Consider the following 17,469-nt stretch of genomic DNA (forward strand, 5'->3'; position numbering starts at 1 on the left):
AATGAAGCAAGTTTTAATCAGTAATAGGTGAAAAACCATTCCTACAAAGGTGTTAATCAGAGACTTGGCTTTGTGGACACTTTTCAGAGAGCAAATGTGTTAGCATAAAAATAAAGCCATAAAATGGAGAGCTGATTAATCACTCAATTTTTTTTTCTGCAACCCCATGCTAAATTGTGCTTCCTGTTTTTTATAAAATGACTTAATCAAATCTGACTCTGATTGCATCAGAGAAGGCCAGGTACCCTACACTATAAGAGGTGGTTTGAAATTTTGACTTGTCTACTTAAAGATCACCAAAATTTGATCACAAGGTCAATTACGTCCCCGGGTGGGATTGAACCACCAACCTTTCGGTTAACAGCCGAATGCGCTAACCGATTGCGCCACAGAGACAGCTTGCAAAAGCATGTACTGACAAAGGCTAAAAAGCATTCATCTAGAAAGTTTCCTAGAAAAAGGTTAAAAAGGCAATAATCTGGAGAGTTTTGCAAGATTTTTCTTTCATTGACCAACGAAGAAACACATTGGTACTTTCACATGATGAGTGAGTACTTCAGGATCTCTGACACTTACATGAGCAGCAGAGTGGCGCAGCGGAAGCGTGCTGGGCCCATAACCCAGAGGTCGGTGGATCGAAACCATCCTCTGCTATGTGCACTTATTTTTTTGTTAATTAAATTCTTCCAAAACTGGAATTGATATTTTGACTCTTTTATTTTTACTTAAAGTACAATAACTTTTAACATTTTAATTTGTTTTAATAGTATATTGACAGCATTGTTTTCTTTCAGAAATCCACTTAATTTTCTTTACCCTATTACTGAACTGGTAATTGACAAAAACAAGCTACATTGTCACCAGAAGAGCAATGCAAAATGTACAATTGATATTTCAAAATCATCTTTCCATCTTGAATTTCAATGATGCATTGGGGCAACGATTTTGTGAGAAACATCTTCACCCTTAAAGAAAGATTTTCTTAACTTCTTACCTGTGTGCTGATTAGATATCACCTGGTTTTCACATTAAACAGATTCCCACTTGAGAAAGCAGCAAGGATGCAGTGAGGTTTATGTTTCCTGGTGTCAACCTGTATTATTTCAGTGGACATTGTAATGAGGATGCATCTTGCTGCCTTTCCAATGAAGCAAGTTTTAATCAGTAATAGGTGAAAAACCATTCCTACAAAGGTGTTAATCAGAGACTTGGCTTTGTGGACACTTTTCAGAGAGCAAATGTGTTAGCATAAAAATAAAGCCATAAAATGGAGAGCTGATTAATCACTCAATTTTTTTTCTCTGCAACCCCATGCTAAATTGTGCTTCCTGTTTTTTATAAAATGACTTAATCAAATCTGACTCTGATTGCATCAGAGAAGGCCAGGTACCCTACACTATAAGAGGTGGTTTGAAATTTTGACTTGTCTACTTAAAGATCACCAAAATTTGATCACAAGGTCAATTACGTCCCCGGGTGGGATTGAACCACCAACCTTTCGGTTAACAGCCGAATGCGCTAACCGATTGCGCCACAGAGACAGCTTGCAAAAGCATGTACTGACAAAGGCTAAAAAGCATTCATCTAGAAAGTTTCCTAGAAAAAGGTTAAAAAGGCAATAATCTGGAGAGTTTTGCAAGATTTTTCTTTCATTGACCAACGTAGAAACACATTGGTACTTTCACATGATGAGTGAGTACTTCAGGATCTCTGACACTTACATGAGCAGCAGAGTGGCGCAGCGGAAGCGTGCTGGGCCCATAACCCAGAGGTCGGTGGATCGAAACCATCCTCTGATATGTGCACTTATTTTTTTGTTAATTAAATTCTTCCAAAACTGGAATTGATATTTTGACTCTTTTATTTTTACTTAAAGTACAATAACTTTTAACATTTTAATTTGTTTTAATAGTATATTGACAGCATTGTTTTCTTTCAGAAATCCACTTAATTTTCTTTACCCTATTACTGAAATGGTAATTGACAAAAACAAGCTACATTGTCACCAGAAGAGCAATGCAAAATGTACAATTGATATTTCAAAATCATCTTTCCATCTTGAATTTCAATGATGCATTGGGGCAACGATTTTGTGAGAAACATCTTCACCCTTAAAGAAAGATTTTCTTAACTTCTTACCTGTGTGCTGATTAGATATCACCTGGTTTTCACATTAAACAGATTCCCACGTGAGAAAGCAGCAAGGATGCAGTGAGGTTTATGTTTCCTGGTGTCAACCTGTATTATTTCAGTGGACATTGTAATGAGGATGCATCTTGCTGCCTTTCCAATGAAGCAAGTTTTAATCAGTAATAGGTGAAAAACCATTCCTACAAAGGTGTTAATCAGAGACTTGGCTTTGTGGACACTTTTCAGAGAGCAAATGTGTTAGCATAAAAATAAAGCCATAAAATGGAGAGCTGATTAATCACTCAATTGGATTTCTCTGCCTGCATAATTTTTTTTCTCTGCAACCCCATGCTAAATTGTGCTTCCTGTTTTTTATAAAATGACTTAATCAAATCTGACTCTGATTGCATCAGAGAAGGCCAGGTACCCTACACTATAAGAGGTGGTTTGAAATTTTGACTTGTCTACTTAAAGATCACCAAAATTTGATCACAAGGTCAATTACGTCCCCGGGTGGGATTGAACCACCAACTTTTCGGTTAACAGCCGAATGCGCTAACCGATTGCGCCACAGAGACAGCTTGCAAAAGCATGTACTGACAGAGGCTAAAAAGCATTCATCTAGAAAGTTTCCTAGAAAAAGGTTAAAAAGGCAATAATCTGGAGAGTTTTGCAAGATTTTTCTTCCATTGACCAACGAAGAAACACATTGGTACTTTCACATGATGAGTGAGTACTTCAGGATCTCTGACACTTACATGAGCAGCAGAGTGGCGCAGCGGAAGCGTGCTGGGCCCATAACCCAGAGGTCGGTGGATCGAAACCATCCTCTGCTATGTGCACTTATTTTTTTGTTAATTAAATTCTTCCAAAACTGGAATTGATATTTTGACTCTTTTATTTTTACTTAAAGTACAATAACTTTTAACATTTTAATTTGTTTTAATAGTATATTGACAGCATTGTTTTCTTTCAGAAATCCACTTAATTTTCTTTACCCTATTACTGAAATGGTAATTGACAAAAACAAGCTACATTGTCACCAGAAGAGCAATGCAAAATGTACAATTGATATTTCAAAATCATCTTTCCATCTTGAATTTCAATGATGCATTGGGGCAACGATTTTGTGAGAAACATCTTCACCCTTAAAGAAAGATTTTCTTAACTTCTTACCTGTGTGCTGATTAGATATCACCTGGTTTTCACATTAAACAGATTCCCACTTGAGAAAGCAGCAAGGATGCAGTGAGGTTTATGTTTCCTGGTGTCAACCTGTATTATTTCAGTGGACATTGTAATGAGGATGCATCTTGCTGCCTTTCCAATGAAGCAAGTTTTAATCAGTAATAGGTGAAAAACCATTCCTACAAAGGTGTTAATCAGAGACTTGGCTTTGTGGACACTTTTCAGAGAGCAAATGTGTTAGCATAAAAATAAAGCCATAAAATGGAGAGCTGATTAATCACTCAATTTTTTTTCTCTGCAACCCCATGCTAAATTGTGCTTCCTGTTTTTTATAAAATGACTTAATCAAATCTGACTCTGATTGCATCAGAGAAGGCCAGGTACCCTACACTATAAGAGGTGGTTTGAAATTTTGACTTGTCTACTTAAAGATCACCAAAATTTGATCACAAGGTCAATTACGTCCCCGGGTGGGATTGAACCACCAACCTTTCGGTTAACAGCCGAATGCGCTAACCGATTGCGCCACAGAGACAGCTTGGAAAAGCATGTACTGACAAAGGCTAAAAAGCATTCATCTAGAAAGTTTCCTAGAAAAAGGTTAAAAAGGCAATAATCTGGAGAGTTTTGCAAGATTTTTCTTTCATTGACCAACGAAGAAACACATTGGTACTTTCACATGATGAGTGAGTACTTCAGGATCTCTGACACTTACATGAGCAGCAGAGTGGCGCAGCGGAAGCGTGCTGGGCCCATAACCCAGAGGTCGGTGGATCGAAACCATCCTCTGATATGTGCACTTATTTTTTTGTTAATTAAATTCTTCCAAAACTGGAATTGATATTTTGACTCTTTTATTTTTACTTAAAGTACAATAACTTTTAACATTTTAATTTGTTTTAATAGTATATTGACAGCATTGTTTTCTTTCAGAAATCCACTTAATTTTCTTTACCCTATTACTGAAATGGTAATTGACAAAAACAAGCTACATTGTCACCAGAAGAGCAATGCAAAATGTACAATTGATATTTCAAAATCATCTTTCCATCTTGAATTTCAATGATGCATTGGGGCAACGATTTTGTGAGAAACATCTTCACCCTTAAAGAAAGATTTTCTTAACTTCTTACCTGTGTGCTGATTAGATATCACCTGGTTTTCACATTAAACAGATTCCCACTTGAGAAAGCAGCAAGGATGCAGTGAGGTTTATGTTTCCTGGTGTCAACCTGTATTATTTCAGTGGACATTGTAATGAGGATGCATCTTGCTGCCTTTCCAATGAAGCAAGTTTTAATCAGTAATAGGTGAAAAACCATTCCTACAAAGGTGTTAATCAGAGACTTGGCTTTGTGGACACTTTTCAGAGAGCAAATGTGTTAGCATAAAAATAAAGCCATAAAATGGAGAGCTGATTAATCACTCAATTGGATTTCTCTGCCTGCATAATTTTTTTTCTCTGCAACCCCATGCTAAATTGTGCTTCCTGTTTTTTATAAAATGACTTAATCAAATCTGACTCTGATTGCATCAGAGAAGGCCAGGTACCCTACACTATAAGAGGTGGTTTGAAATTTTGACTTGTCTACTTAAAGATCACCAAAATTTGATCACAAGGTCAATTACGTCCCCGGGTGGGATTGAACCACCAACCTTTCAGTTAACAGCCGAATGGGCTAACCGATTGCGCCACAGAGACAGCTTGCAAAAGCATGTACTGACAAAGGCTAAAAAGCATTCATCTAGAAAGTTTCCTAGAAAAAGGTTAAAAAGGCAATAATCTGGAGAGTTTTGCAAGATTTTTCTTCCATTGACCAACGAAGAAACACATTGGTACTTTCACATGATGAGTGAGTACTTCAGGATCTCTGACACTTACATGAGCAGCAGAGTGGCGCAGCGGAAGCGTGCTGGGCCCATAACCCAGATGTCGGTGGATCGAAACCATCCTCTGCCATGTGCACTTATTTTTTTGTTAATTAAATTCTTCCAAAACTGGAATTGATATTTTGACTCTTTTATTTTTACTTAAAGTACAATAACTTTTAACATTTTAATTTGTTTTAATAGTATATTGACAGCATTGTTTTCTTTCAGAAATCCACTTAATTTTCTTTACCCTATTACTGAAATGGTAATTGACAAAAGCAAGCTACATTGTCACCAGAAGAGCAATGCAAAATGTACAATTGATATTTCAAAATCATCTTTCCATCTTGAATTTCAATGATGCATTGGGGCAACGATTTTGTGAGAAACATCTTCACCCTTAAAGAAAGATTTTCTTAACTTCTTACCTGTGTGCTGATTAGATATCACCTGGTTTTCACATTAAACAGATTCCCACTTGAGAAAGCAGCAAGGATGCAGTGAGGTTTATGTTTCCTGGTGTCAACCTGTATTATTTCAGTGGACATTGTAATGAGGATGCATCTTGCTGCCTTTCCAATGAAGCAAGTTTTAATCAGTAATAGGTGAAAAACCATTCCTACAAAGGTGTTAATCAGAGACTTGGCTTTGTGGACACTTTTCAGAGAGCAAATGTGTTAGCATAAAAATAAAGCCATAAAATGGAGAGCTGATTAATCACTCAATTGGATTTCTCTGCCTGCATAATTTTTTTTCTCTGCAACCCCATGCTAAATTGTGCTTCCTGTTTTTTATAAAATGACTTAATCAAATCTGACTCTGATTGCATCAGAGAAGGCCAGGTACCCTACACTATAAGAGGTGGTTTGAAATTTTGACTTGTCTACTTAAAGATCACCAAAATTTGATCACAAGGTCAATTACGTCCCCGGGTGGGATTGAACCACCAACCTTTCGGTTAACAGCCGAATGCGCTAACCGATTGCGCCACAGAGACAGCTTGCAAAAGCATGTACTGACAAAGGCTAAAAAGCATTCATCTAGAAAGTTTCCTAGAAAAAGGTTAAAAAGGCAATAATCTGGAGAGTTTTGCAAGATTTTTCTTCCATTGACCAACGAAGAAACACATTGGTACTTTCACATGATGAGTGAGTACTTCAGGATCTCTGACACTTACATGAGCAGCAGAGTGGCGCAGCGGAAGCGTGCTGGGCCCATAACCCAGAGGTCGGTGGATCGAAACCATCCTCTGCTATGTGCACTTATTTTTTTGTTAATTAAATTCTTCCAAAACGGGAATTGATATTTTGACTCTTTTATTTTTACTTAAAGTACAATAACTTTTAACATTTTAATTTGTTTTAATAGTATATTGACAGCATTGTTTTCTTTCAGAAATCCACTTAATTTTCTTTACCCTATTACTGAAATGGTAATTGACAAAAACAAGCTACATTGTCACCAGAAGAGCAATGCAAAATGTACAATTGATATTTCAAAATCATCTTTCCATCTTGAATTTCAATGATGCATTGGGGCAACGATTTTGTGAGAAACATCTTCACCCTTAAAGAAAGATTTTCTTAACTTCTTACCTGTGTGCTGATTAGATATCACCTGGTTTTCACATTAAACAGATTCCCACGTGAGAAAGCAGCAAGGATGCAGTGAGGTTTATGTTTCCTGGTGTCAACCTGTATTATTTCAGTGGACATTGTAATGAGGATGCATCTTGCTGCCTTTCCAATGAAGCAAGTTTTAATCAGTAATAGGTGAAAAACCATTCCTACAAAGGTGTTAATCAGAGACTTGGCTTTGTGGACACTTTTCAGAGAGCAAATGTGTTAGCATAAAAATAAAGCCATAAAATGGAGAGCTGATTAATCACTCAATTGGATTTCTCTGCCTGCATAATTTTTTTTTCTCTGCAACCCCATGCTAAATTGTGCTTCCTGTTTTTTATAAAATGACTTAATCAAATATGACTCTGATTGCATCAGAGAAGGCCAGGTACCCTACACTATAAGAGGTGGTTTGAAATTTTGACTTGTCTACTTAAAGATCACCAAAATTTGATCACAAGGTCAATTACGTCCCCGGGTGGGATTGAACCACCAACCTTTCGGTTAACAGCCAAATGCGCTAACCGATTGCGCCACAGAGACAGCTTGCAAAAGCATGTACTGACAAAGGCTAAAAAACATTCATCTAGAAAGTTTCCTAGAAAAAGGTTAAAAAGGCAATAATCTGGAGAGTTTTGCAAGATTTTTCTTCCATTGACCAACGAAGAAACACATTGGTACTTTCACATGATGAGTGAGTACTTCAGGATCTCTGACACTTACATGAGCAGCAGAGTGGCGCAGCGGAAGCGTGCTGGGCCCATAACCCAGAGGTCAGTGGATCGAAACCATCCTCTGCTATGTGCACTTATTTTTTTGTTAATTAAATTCTTCCAAAACTGGAATTGATATTTTGACTCTTTTATTTTTACTTAAAGTACAATAACTTTTAACATTTTAATTTGTTTTAATAGTATATTGACAGCATTGTTTTCTTTCAGAAATCCACTTAATTTTCTTTACCCTATTACTGAAATGGTAATTGACAAAAACAAGCTACATTATCACCAGAAGAGCAATGCAAAATGTACAATTGATATTTCAAAATCATCTTTCCATCTTGAATTTCAATGATGCATTGGGGCAACGATTTTGTGAGAAACATCTTCACCCTTAAAGAAAGATTTTCTTAACTTCTTACCTGTGTGCTGATTAGATATCACCTGGTTTTCACATTAAACAGATTCCCACTTGAGAAAGCAGCAAGGATGCAGTGAGGTTTATGTTTCCTGGTGTCAACCTGTATTATTTCAGTGGACATTGAAATGAGGATGCATCTTGCTGCCTTTCCAATGAAGCAAGTTTTAATCAGTAATAGGTGAAAAACCATTCCTACAAAGGTGTTAATCAGAGACTTGGCTTTGTGGACACTTTTCAGAGAGCAAATGTGTTAGCATAAAAATAAAGCCATAAAATGGAGAGCTGATTAATCACTCAATTGGATTTCTCTGCCTGCATAATTTTTTTTCTCTGCAACCCCATGCTAAATTGTGCTTCCTGTTTTTTATAAAATGACTTAATCAAATCTGACTCTGATTGCATCAGAGAAGGCCAGGTACCCTACACTATAAGAGGTGGTTTGAAATTTTGACTTGTCTACTTAAAGATCACCAAAATTTGATCACAAGGTCAATTACGTCCCCGGGTGGGATTGAACCACCAACCTTTCGGTTAACAGCCGAATGCGCTAACTGATTGCGCCACAGAGACAGCTTGCAAAAGCATGTACTGACAAAGGCTAAAAAGCATTCATCTAGAAAGTTTCCTAGAAAAAGGTTAAAAAGGCAATAATCTGGAGAGTTTTGCAAGATTTTTCTTCCATTGACCAACGAAGAAACACATTGGTACTTTCACATGATGAGTGAGTACTTCAGGATCTCTGACACTAACATGAGCAGCAGAGTGGCGCAGCGGAAGCGTGCTGGCCCCATAACTCAGAGGTTGGTGGATCGAAACCATCCTCTGCTGTGTGCACTTATTTTTTTGTTAATTAAATTCTTCCAAAACTGGAATTGATATTTTGACTCTTTTATTTTTACTTAAAGTACAATAACTTTTAACATTTTAATTTGTTTTAATAGTATATTGACAGCATTGTTTTCTTTCAGAAATCCACTTAATTTTCTTTACCCTATTACTGAAATGGTAATTGACAAAAACAAGCTACATTGTCACCAGAAGAGCAATGCAAAATGTACAATTGATATTTCAAAATCATCTTTCCATCTTGAATTTCAATGATGCATTGGGGCAACGATTTTGTGAGAAACATCTTCACCCTTAAAGAAAGATTTTCTTAACTTCTTACCTGTGTGCTGATTAGATATCACCTGGTTTTCACATTAAACAGATTCCCACTTGAGAAAGCAGCAAGGATGCAGTGAGGTTTATGTTTCCTGGTGTCAACCTGTATTATTTCAGTGGACATTGTAATGAGGATGCATCTTGCTGCCTTTCCAATGAAGCAAGTTTTAATCAGTAATAGGTGAAAAACCATTCCTACAAAGGTGTTAATCAGAGACTTGGCTTTGTGGACACTTTTCAGAGAGCAAATGTGTTAGCATAAAAATAAAGCCATAAAATGGAGAGCTGATTAATCACTCAATTGGATTTCTCTGCCTGCATAATTTTTTTTCTCTGCAACCCCATGCTAAATTGTGCTTCCTGTTTTTTATAAAATGACTTAATCAAATCTGACTCTGATTGCATCAGAGAAGGCCAGGTACCCTACACTATAAGAGGTGGTTTGAAATTTTGACTTGTCTACTTAAAGATCACCAAAATTTGATCACAAGGTCAATTACGTCCCCGGGTGGGATTGAACCACCAACCTTTCGGTTAACAGCCGAATGCGCTAACTGATTGCGCCACAGAGACAGCTTGCAAAAGCATGTACTGACAAAGGCTAAAAAGCATTCATCTAGAAAGTTTCCTAGAAAAAGGTTAAAAAGGCAATAATCTGGAGAGTTTTGCAAGATTTTTCTTCCATTGACCAACGAAGAAACACATTGGTACTTTCACATGATGAGTGAGTACTTCATGATCTCTGACACTTACATGAGCAGCAGAGTGGCGCAGCGGAAGCGTGCTGGGCCCATAACCCAGAGGTCGGTGGATCGAAACCATCCTCTGCTATGTGCACTTATTTTTTTGTTAATTAAATTCTTCCAAAACTGGAATTGATATTTTGACTCTTTTATTTTTACTTAAAGTACAATAACTTTCAACATTTTAATTTGTTTTAATAGTATATTGACAGCATTGTTTTCTTTCAGAAATCCACTTAATTTTCTTTACCCTATTACTGAAATGGTAATTGACAAAAACAAGCTACATTGTCACCAGAAGAGCAATGCAAAATGTACAATTGATATTTCAAAATCATCTTTCCATCTTGAATTTCAATGATGCATTGGGGCAACGATTTTGTGAGAAACATCTTCACCCTTAAAGAAAGATTTTCTTAACTTCTTACCTGTGTGCTGATTAGATATCACCTGGTTTTCACATTAAACAGATTCCCATTTGAGAAAGCAGCAAGGATGCAGTGAGGTTTATGTTTCCTGGTGTCAACCTTTATTATTTCAGTGGACATTGTAATGAGGATGCATCTTGCTGCCTTTCCAATGAAGCAAGTTTTAATCAGTAATAGGTGAAAAACCATTCCTACAAAGGTGTTAATCAGAGACTTGGCTTTGTGGACACTTTTCAGAGAGCAAATGTGTTAGCATAAAAATAAAGCCATAAAATGGAGAGCTGATTAATCACTCAATTGGATTTCTCTGCCTGCATAATTTTTTTTCTCTGCAACCCCATGCTAAATTGTGCTTCCTGTTTTTTATAAAATGACTTAATCAAATCTGACTCTGATTGCATCAGAGAAGGCCAGGTACCCTACACTATAAGAGGTGGTTTGAAATTTTGACTTGTCTACTTAAAGATCACCAAAATTTGATCACAAGGTCAATTACGTCCCCGGGTGGGATTGAACCACCAACCTTTCGGTTAACAGCCGAATGCGCTAACTGATTGCGCCACAGAGACAGCTTGCAAAAGCATGTTCTGACAAAGGCTAAAAAGCATTCATCTAGAAAGTTTCCTAGAAAAAGGTTAAAAAGGCAATAATCTGGAGAGTTTTGCAAGATTTTTCTTCCATTGACCAACGAAGAAACACATTGGTACTTTCACATGATGAGTGAGTACTTCAGGATCTCTGACACTAACATGAGCAGCAGAGTGGCGCAGCGGAAGCGTGCTGGCCCCATAACTCAGAGGTTGGTGGATCGAAACCATCCTCTGCTGTGTGCACTTATTTTTTTGTTAATTAAATTCTTCCAAAACTGGAATTGATATTTTGACTCTTTTATTTTTACTTAAAGTACAATAACTTTTAACATTTTAATTTGTTTTAATAGTATATTGACAGCATTGTTTTCTTTCAGAAATCCACTTAATTTTCTTTACCCTATTACTGAAATGGTAATTGACAAAAACAAGCTACATTGTCACCAGAAGAGCAATGCAAAATGTACAATTGATATTTCAAAATCATCTTTCCATCTTGAATTTCAATGATGCATTGGGGCAACGATTTTGTGAGAAACATCTTCACCCTTAAAGAAAGATTTTCTTAACTTCTTACCTGTGTGCTGATTAGATATCACCTGGTTTTCACATTAAACAGATTCCCACTTGAGAAAGCAGCAAGGATGCAGTGAGGTTTATGTTTCCTGGTGTCAACCTGTATTATTTCAGTGGACATTGTAATGAGGATGCATCTTGCTGCCTTTCCAATGAAGCAAGTTTTAATCAGTAATAGGTGAAAAACCATTCCTACAAAGGTGTTAATCAGAGACTTGGCTTTGTGGACACTTTTCAGAGAGCAAATGTGTTAGCATAAAAATAAAGCCATAAAATGGAGAGCTGATTAATCACTCAATTGGATTTCTCTGCCTGCATAATTTTTTTTCTCTGCAACCCCATGCTAAATTGTGCTTCCTGTTTTTTATAAAATGACTTAATCAAATCTGACTCTGATTGCATCAGAGAAGGCCAGGTACCCTACACTATAAGAGGTGGTTTGAAATTTTGACTTGTCTACTTAAAGATCACCAAAATTTGATCACAAGGTCAATTACGTCCCCGGGTGGGATTGAACCACCAACCTTTCGGTTAACAGCCGAATGCGCTAACTGATTGCGCCACAGAGACAGCTTGCAAAAGCATGTACTGACAAAGGCTAAAAAGCATTCATCTAGAAAGTTTCCTAGAAAAAGGTTAAAAAGGCAATAATCTGGAGAGTTTTGCAAGATTTTTCTTCCATTGACCAACGAAGAAACACATTGGTACTTTCACATGATGAGTGAGTACTTCAGGATCTCTGACACTAACATGAGCAGCAGAGTGGTGCAGCGGAAGCGTGCTGGCCCCATAACTCAGAGGTTGGTGGATCGAAACCATCCTCTGCTGTGTGCACTTATTTTTTTGTTAATTAAATTCTTCCAAAACTGGAATTGATATTTTGACTCTTTTATTTTTACTTAAAGTACAATAACTTTTAACATTTTAATTTGTTTTAATAGTATATTGACAGCATTGTTTTCTTTCAGAAATCCACTTAATTTTCTTTACCCTATTACTGAAATGGTAATTGACAAAAACAAGCTACATTGTCACCAGAAGAGCAATGCAAAATGTACAATTGATATTTCAAAATCATCTTTCCATCTTGAATTTCAATGATGCATTGGGGCAACGATTTTGTGAGAAACATCTTCACCCTTAAAGAAAGATTTTCTTAACTTCTTACCTGTGTGCTGATTAGATATCACCTGGTTTTCACATTAAACAGATTCCCACTTGAGAAAGCAGCAAGGATGCAGTGAGGTTTATGTTTCCTGGTGTCAACCTGTATTATTTCAGTGGACATTGTAATGAGGATGCATCTTGCTGCCTTTCCAATGAAGCAAGTTTTAATCAGTAATAGGTGAAAAACCATTCCTACAAAGGTGTTAATCAGAGACTTGGCTTTGTGGACACTTTTCAGAGAGCAAATGTGTTAGCATAAAAATAAAGCCATAAAATGGAGAGCTGATTAATCACTCAATTGGATTTCTCTGCCTGCATAATTTTTTTTCTCTGCAACCCCATGCTAAATTGTGCTTCCTGTTTTTTATAAAATGACTTAATCAAATCTGACTCTGATTGCATCAGAGAAGGCCAGGTACCCTACACTATAAGAGGTGGTTTGAAATTTTGACTTGTCTACTTAAAGATCACCAAAATTTGATCACAAGGTCAATTACGTCCCCGGGTGGGATTGAACCACCAACCTTTCGGTTAACAGCCGAATGCGCTAACTGATTTCGCCACAGAGACAGCTTGCAAAAGCATGTACTGACAAAGGCTAAAAAGCATTCATCTAGAAAGTTTCCTAGAAAAAGGTTAAAAAGGCAATAATCTGGAGAGTTTTGCAAGATTTTTCTTCCATTGACCAACGAAGAAACACATTGGTACTTTCACATGATGAGTGAGTACTTCATGATCTCTGACACTTACATGAGCAGCAGAGTGGCGCAGCGGAAGCGTGCTGGGCCCATAACCCAGAGGTCGGTGGATCGAAACCATCCTCTGCTATGTGCACTTATTTTTTTGTTAATTAAATTCTTCCAAAACTGGAATTGATATTTTGACTCTTTTATTTTTACTTAAAGTACAATAACTTTCAACATTTTAATTTGTTTTAATAGTATATTGACAGCATTGTTTTCTTTCAGAAATCCACTTAATTTTCTTTACCCTATTACTGAAATGGTAATTGACAAAAACAAGCTACATTGTCACCAGAAGAGCAATGCAAAATGTACAATTGATATTTCAAAATCATCTTTCCATCTTGAATTTCAATGATGCATTGGGGCAACGATTTTGTGAGAAACATCTTCACCCTTAAAGAAAGATTTTCTTAACTTCTTACCTGTGTGCTGATTAGATATCACCTGGTTTTCACATTAAACAGATTCCCATTTGAGAAAGCAGCAAGGATGCAGTGAGGTTTATGTTTCCTGGTGTCAACCTTTATTATTTCAGTGGACATTGTAATGAGGATGCATCTTGCTGCCTTTCCAATGAAGCAAGTTTTAATCAGTAATAGGTGAAAAACCATTCCTACAAAGGTGTTAATCAGAGACCTGGCTTTGTGGACACTTTTCAGAGAGCAAATGTGTTAGCATAAAAATAAAGCCATAAAATGGAGAGCTGATTAATCACTCAATTGGATTTCTCTGCCTGCATAATTTTTTTTCTCTGCAACCCCATGCTAAATTGTGCTTCCTGTTTTTTATAAAATGACTTAATCAAATCTGACTCTGATTGCATCAGAGAAGGCCAGGTATCCTACACTATAAGAGGTGGTTTGAAATTTTGACTTGTCTACTTAAAGATCACCAAAATTTGATCACAAGGTCAATTACGTCCCCGGGTGGGATTGAACCACCAACCTTTCGGTTAACAGCCGAATGCGCTAACTGATTGCGCCACAGAGACAGCTTGCAAAAGCCTGTACTGACAAAGGCTAAAAAGCATTCATCTAGAAAGTTTCCTAGAAAAAGGTTAAAAAGGCAATAATCTGGAGAGTTTTGCAAGATTTTTCTTCCATTGACCAACGAAGAAACACATTGGTACTTTCACATGATGAGTGAGTACTTCAGGATCTCTGACACTAACATGAGCAGCAGAGTGGCGCAGCGGAAGCGTGCTGGCCCCATAACTCAGAGGTTGGTGGATCGAAACCATCCTCTGCTGTGTGCACTTATTTTTTTGTTAATTAAATTCTTCCAAAACTGGAATTGATATTTTGACTCTTTTATTTTTACTTAAAGTACAATAACTTTTAACATTTTAATTTGTTTTAATAGTATATTGACAGCATTGTTTTCTTTCAGAAATCCACTTAATTTTCTTTACCCTATTACTGAAATGGTAATTGACAAAAACAAGCTACATTGTCACCAGAAGAGCAATGCAAAATGTACAATTGATATTTCAAAATCATCTTTCCATCTTGAATTTCAATGATGCATTGGGGCAACGATTTTGTGAGAAACATCTTCACCCTTAAAGAAAGATTTTCTTAACTTCTTACCTGTGTGCTGATTAGATATCACCTGGTTTTCACATTAAACAGATTCCCACTTGAGAAAGCAGCAAGGATGCAGTGAGGTTTATGTTTCCTGGTGTCAACCTGTATTATTTCAGTGGACATTGTAATGAGGATGCATCTTGCTGCCTTTCCAATGAAGCAAGTTTTAATCAGTAATAGGTGAAAAACCATTCCTACAAAGGTGTTAATCAGAGACTTGGCTTTGTGGACACTTTTCAGAGAGCAAATGTGTTAGCATAAAAATAAAGCCATAAAATGGAGAGCTGATTAATCACTCAATTGGATTTCTCTGCCTGCATAATTTTTTTTCTCTGCAACCCCATGCTAAATTGTGCTTCCTGTTTTTTATAAAATGACTTAATCAAATCTGACTCTGATTGCATCAGAGAAGGCCAGGTACCCTACACTATAAGAGGTGGTTTGAAATTTTGACTTGTCTACTTAAAGATCACCAAAATTTGATCACAAGGTCAATTACGTCCCCGGGTGGGATTGAACCACCAACCTTTCGGTTAACAGCCGAATGCGCTAACTGATTTCGCCACAGAGACAGCTTGCAAAAGCATGTACTGACAAAGGCTAAAAAGCATTAATCTAGAAAGTTTCCTAGAAAAAGGTTAAAAAGGCAATAATCTGGAGAGTTTTGCAAGATTTTTCTTCCATTGACCAACGAAGAAACACATTGGTACTTTCACATGATGAGTGAGTACTTCATGATCTCTGACACTTACATGAGCAGCAGAGTGGCGCAGCGGAAGCGTGCTGGGCCCATAACCCAGAGGTCGGTGGATTGAAACCATCCTCTGCTATGTGCACTTATTTTTTTGTTAATTAAATTCTTCCAAAACTGGAATTGATATTTTGACTCTTTTATTTTTACTTAAAGTACAATAACTTTCAACATTTTAATTTGTTTTAATAGTATATTGACAGCATTGTTTTCTTTCAGAAATCCACTTAATTTTCTTTACCCTATTACTGAAATGGTAATTGACAAAAACAAGCTACATTGTCACCAGAAGAGCAATGCAAAATGTACAATTGATATTTCAAAATCATCTTTCCATCTTGAATTTCAATGATGCATTGGGGCAACGATTTTGTGAGAAACATCTTCACCCTTAAAGAAAGATTTTCTTAACTTCTTACCTGTGTGCTGATTAGATATCACCTGGTTTTCACATTAAACAGATTCCCATTTGAGAAAGCAGCAAGGATGCAGTGAGGTTTATGTTTCCTGGTGTCAACCTTTATTATTTCAGTGGACATTGTAATGAGGATGCATCTTGCTGCCTTTCCAATGAAGCAAGTTTTAATCAGTAATAGGTGAAAAACCATTCCTACAAAGGTGTTAATCAGAGACTTGGCTTTGTGGACACTTTTCAGAGAGCAAATGTGTTAGCATAAAAATAAAGCCATAAAATGGAGAGCTGATTAATCACTCAATTGGATTTCTCTGCCTGCATAATTTTTTTTCTCTGCAACCCCATGCTAAATTGTGCTTCCTGTTTTTTATAAAATGACTTAATCAAATCTGACTCTGATTGCATCAGAGAAGGCCAGGTACCCTACACTATAAGAGGTGGTTTGAAATTTTGACTTGTCTACTTAAAGATCACCAAAATTTGATCACAAGGTCAATTACGTCCCCGGGTGGGATTGAACCACCAACCTTTCGGTTAACAGCCGAATGCGCTAACTGATTGCGCCACAGAGACAGCTTGCAAAAGCATGTACTGACAAAGGCTAAAAAGCATTCATCTAGAAAGTTTCCTAGAAAAAGGTTAAAAAGGCAATAATCTGGAGAGTTTTGCAAGATTTTTCTTCCATTGACCAACGAAGAAACACATTGGTACTTTCACATGATGAGTGAGTACTTCAGGATCTCTGACACTAACATGAGCAGCAGAGTGGCGCAGCGGAAGCGTGCTGGCCCCATAACTCAGAGGTTGGTGGATCGAAACCATCCTCTGCTGTGTGCACTTATTTTTTTGTTAATTAAATTCTTCCAAAACTGGAATTGATATTTTGACTCTTTTATTTTTACTTAAAGTACAATAACTTTTAACATTTTAATTTGTTTTAATAGTATATTGACAGCATTGTTTTCTTTCAGAAATCCACTTAATTTTCTTTACCCTATTACTGAAATGGTAATTGACAAAAACAAGCTACATTGTCACCAGAAGAGCAATGCAAAATGTACAATTGATATTTCAAAATCATCTTTCCATCTTGAATTTCAATGATGCATTGGGGCAACGATTTTGTGAGAAACATCTTCACCCTTAAAGAAAGATTTTCTTAACTTCTTACCTGTGTGCTGATTAGATATCACCTGGTTTTCACATTAAACAGATTCCCACTTGAGAAAGCAGCAAGGATGCAGTGAGGTTTATGTTTCCTGGTGTCAACCTGTATTATTTCAGTGGACATTGTAATGAGGATGCATCTTGCTGCCTTTCCAATGAAGCAAGTTTTAATCAGTAATAGGTG

General features: G+C 36.8%; 12 non-coding genes across 12 annotated transcripts; all 12 read right to left on the reverse strand.

Annotated features, from left to right (window-relative positions):
- Window positions 1-322: 322 nt before the first annotated feature.
- Window positions 323-396, reverse strand: TRNAN-GUU (transfer RNA asparagine (anticodon GUU)). Its single transcript has one exon. It is a non-coding gene; the product is annotated as a tRNA-Asn (tRNA).
- A 1,071-nt stretch (window positions 397-1,467) lies between these two features.
- On the reverse strand, window positions 1,468-1,541 carry TRNAN-GUU (transfer RNA asparagine (anticodon GUU)). Its single transcript has one exon. It is a non-coding gene; the product is annotated as a tRNA-Asn (tRNA).
- Window positions 1,542-2,634: 1,093 nt separating this feature from the next.
- Window positions 2,635-2,708, reverse strand: TRNAN-GUU (transfer RNA asparagine (anticodon GUU)). The gene has a single exon. It is a non-coding gene; the product is annotated as a tRNA-Asn (tRNA).
- A 1,071-nt stretch (window positions 2,709-3,779) lies between these two features.
- TRNAN-GUU (transfer RNA asparagine (anticodon GUU)) lies at window positions 3,780-3,853 on the reverse strand. The gene has a single exon. It is a non-coding gene; the product is annotated as a tRNA-Asn (tRNA).
- A 2,260-nt stretch (window positions 3,854-6,113) lies between these two features.
- Window positions 6,114-6,187, reverse strand: TRNAN-GUU (transfer RNA asparagine (anticodon GUU)). Its single transcript has one exon. It is a non-coding gene; the product is annotated as a tRNA-Asn (tRNA).
- Window positions 6,188-7,281: 1,094 nt separating this feature from the next.
- TRNAN-GUU (transfer RNA asparagine (anticodon GUU)) lies at window positions 7,282-7,355 on the reverse strand. The gene has a single exon. It is a non-coding gene; the product is annotated as a tRNA-Asn (tRNA).
- Window positions 7,356-8,448: 1,093 nt separating this feature from the next.
- TRNAN-GUU (transfer RNA asparagine (anticodon GUU)) lies at window positions 8,449-8,522 on the reverse strand. Its single transcript has one exon. It is a non-coding gene; the product is annotated as a tRNA-Asn (tRNA).
- Window positions 8,523-9,615: 1,093 nt separating this feature from the next.
- Window positions 9,616-9,689, reverse strand: TRNAN-GUU (transfer RNA asparagine (anticodon GUU)). Its single transcript has one exon. It is a non-coding gene; the product is annotated as a tRNA-Asn (tRNA).
- Window positions 9,690-10,782: 1,093 nt separating this feature from the next.
- TRNAN-GUU (transfer RNA asparagine (anticodon GUU)) lies at window positions 10,783-10,856 on the reverse strand. The gene has a single exon. It is a non-coding gene; the product is annotated as a tRNA-Asn (tRNA).
- Window positions 10,857-11,949: 1,093 nt separating this feature from the next.
- On the reverse strand, window positions 11,950-12,023 carry TRNAN-GUU (transfer RNA asparagine (anticodon GUU)). The gene has a single exon. It is a non-coding gene; the product is annotated as a tRNA-Asn (tRNA).
- Window positions 12,024-14,283: 2,260 nt separating this feature from the next.
- On the reverse strand, window positions 14,284-14,357 carry TRNAN-GUU (transfer RNA asparagine (anticodon GUU)). Its single transcript has one exon. It is a non-coding gene; the product is annotated as a tRNA-Asn (tRNA).
- Window positions 14,358-16,617: 2,260 nt separating this feature from the next.
- Window positions 16,618-16,691, reverse strand: TRNAN-GUU (transfer RNA asparagine (anticodon GUU)). The gene has a single exon. It is a non-coding gene; the product is annotated as a tRNA-Asn (tRNA).
- Between the last annotated feature and the right edge of the window lie 778 nt (window positions 16,692-17,469).

This window comes from Pseudophryne corroboree, chromosome 4 (genome assembly GCF_028390025.1).
Source record: "Pseudophryne corroboree isolate aPseCor3 chromosome 4, aPseCor3.hap2, whole genome shotgun sequence".
NCBI classification, from domain to species: Eukaryota; Metazoa; Chordata; class Amphibia; order Anura; family Myobatrachidae; genus Pseudophryne; species Pseudophryne corroboree.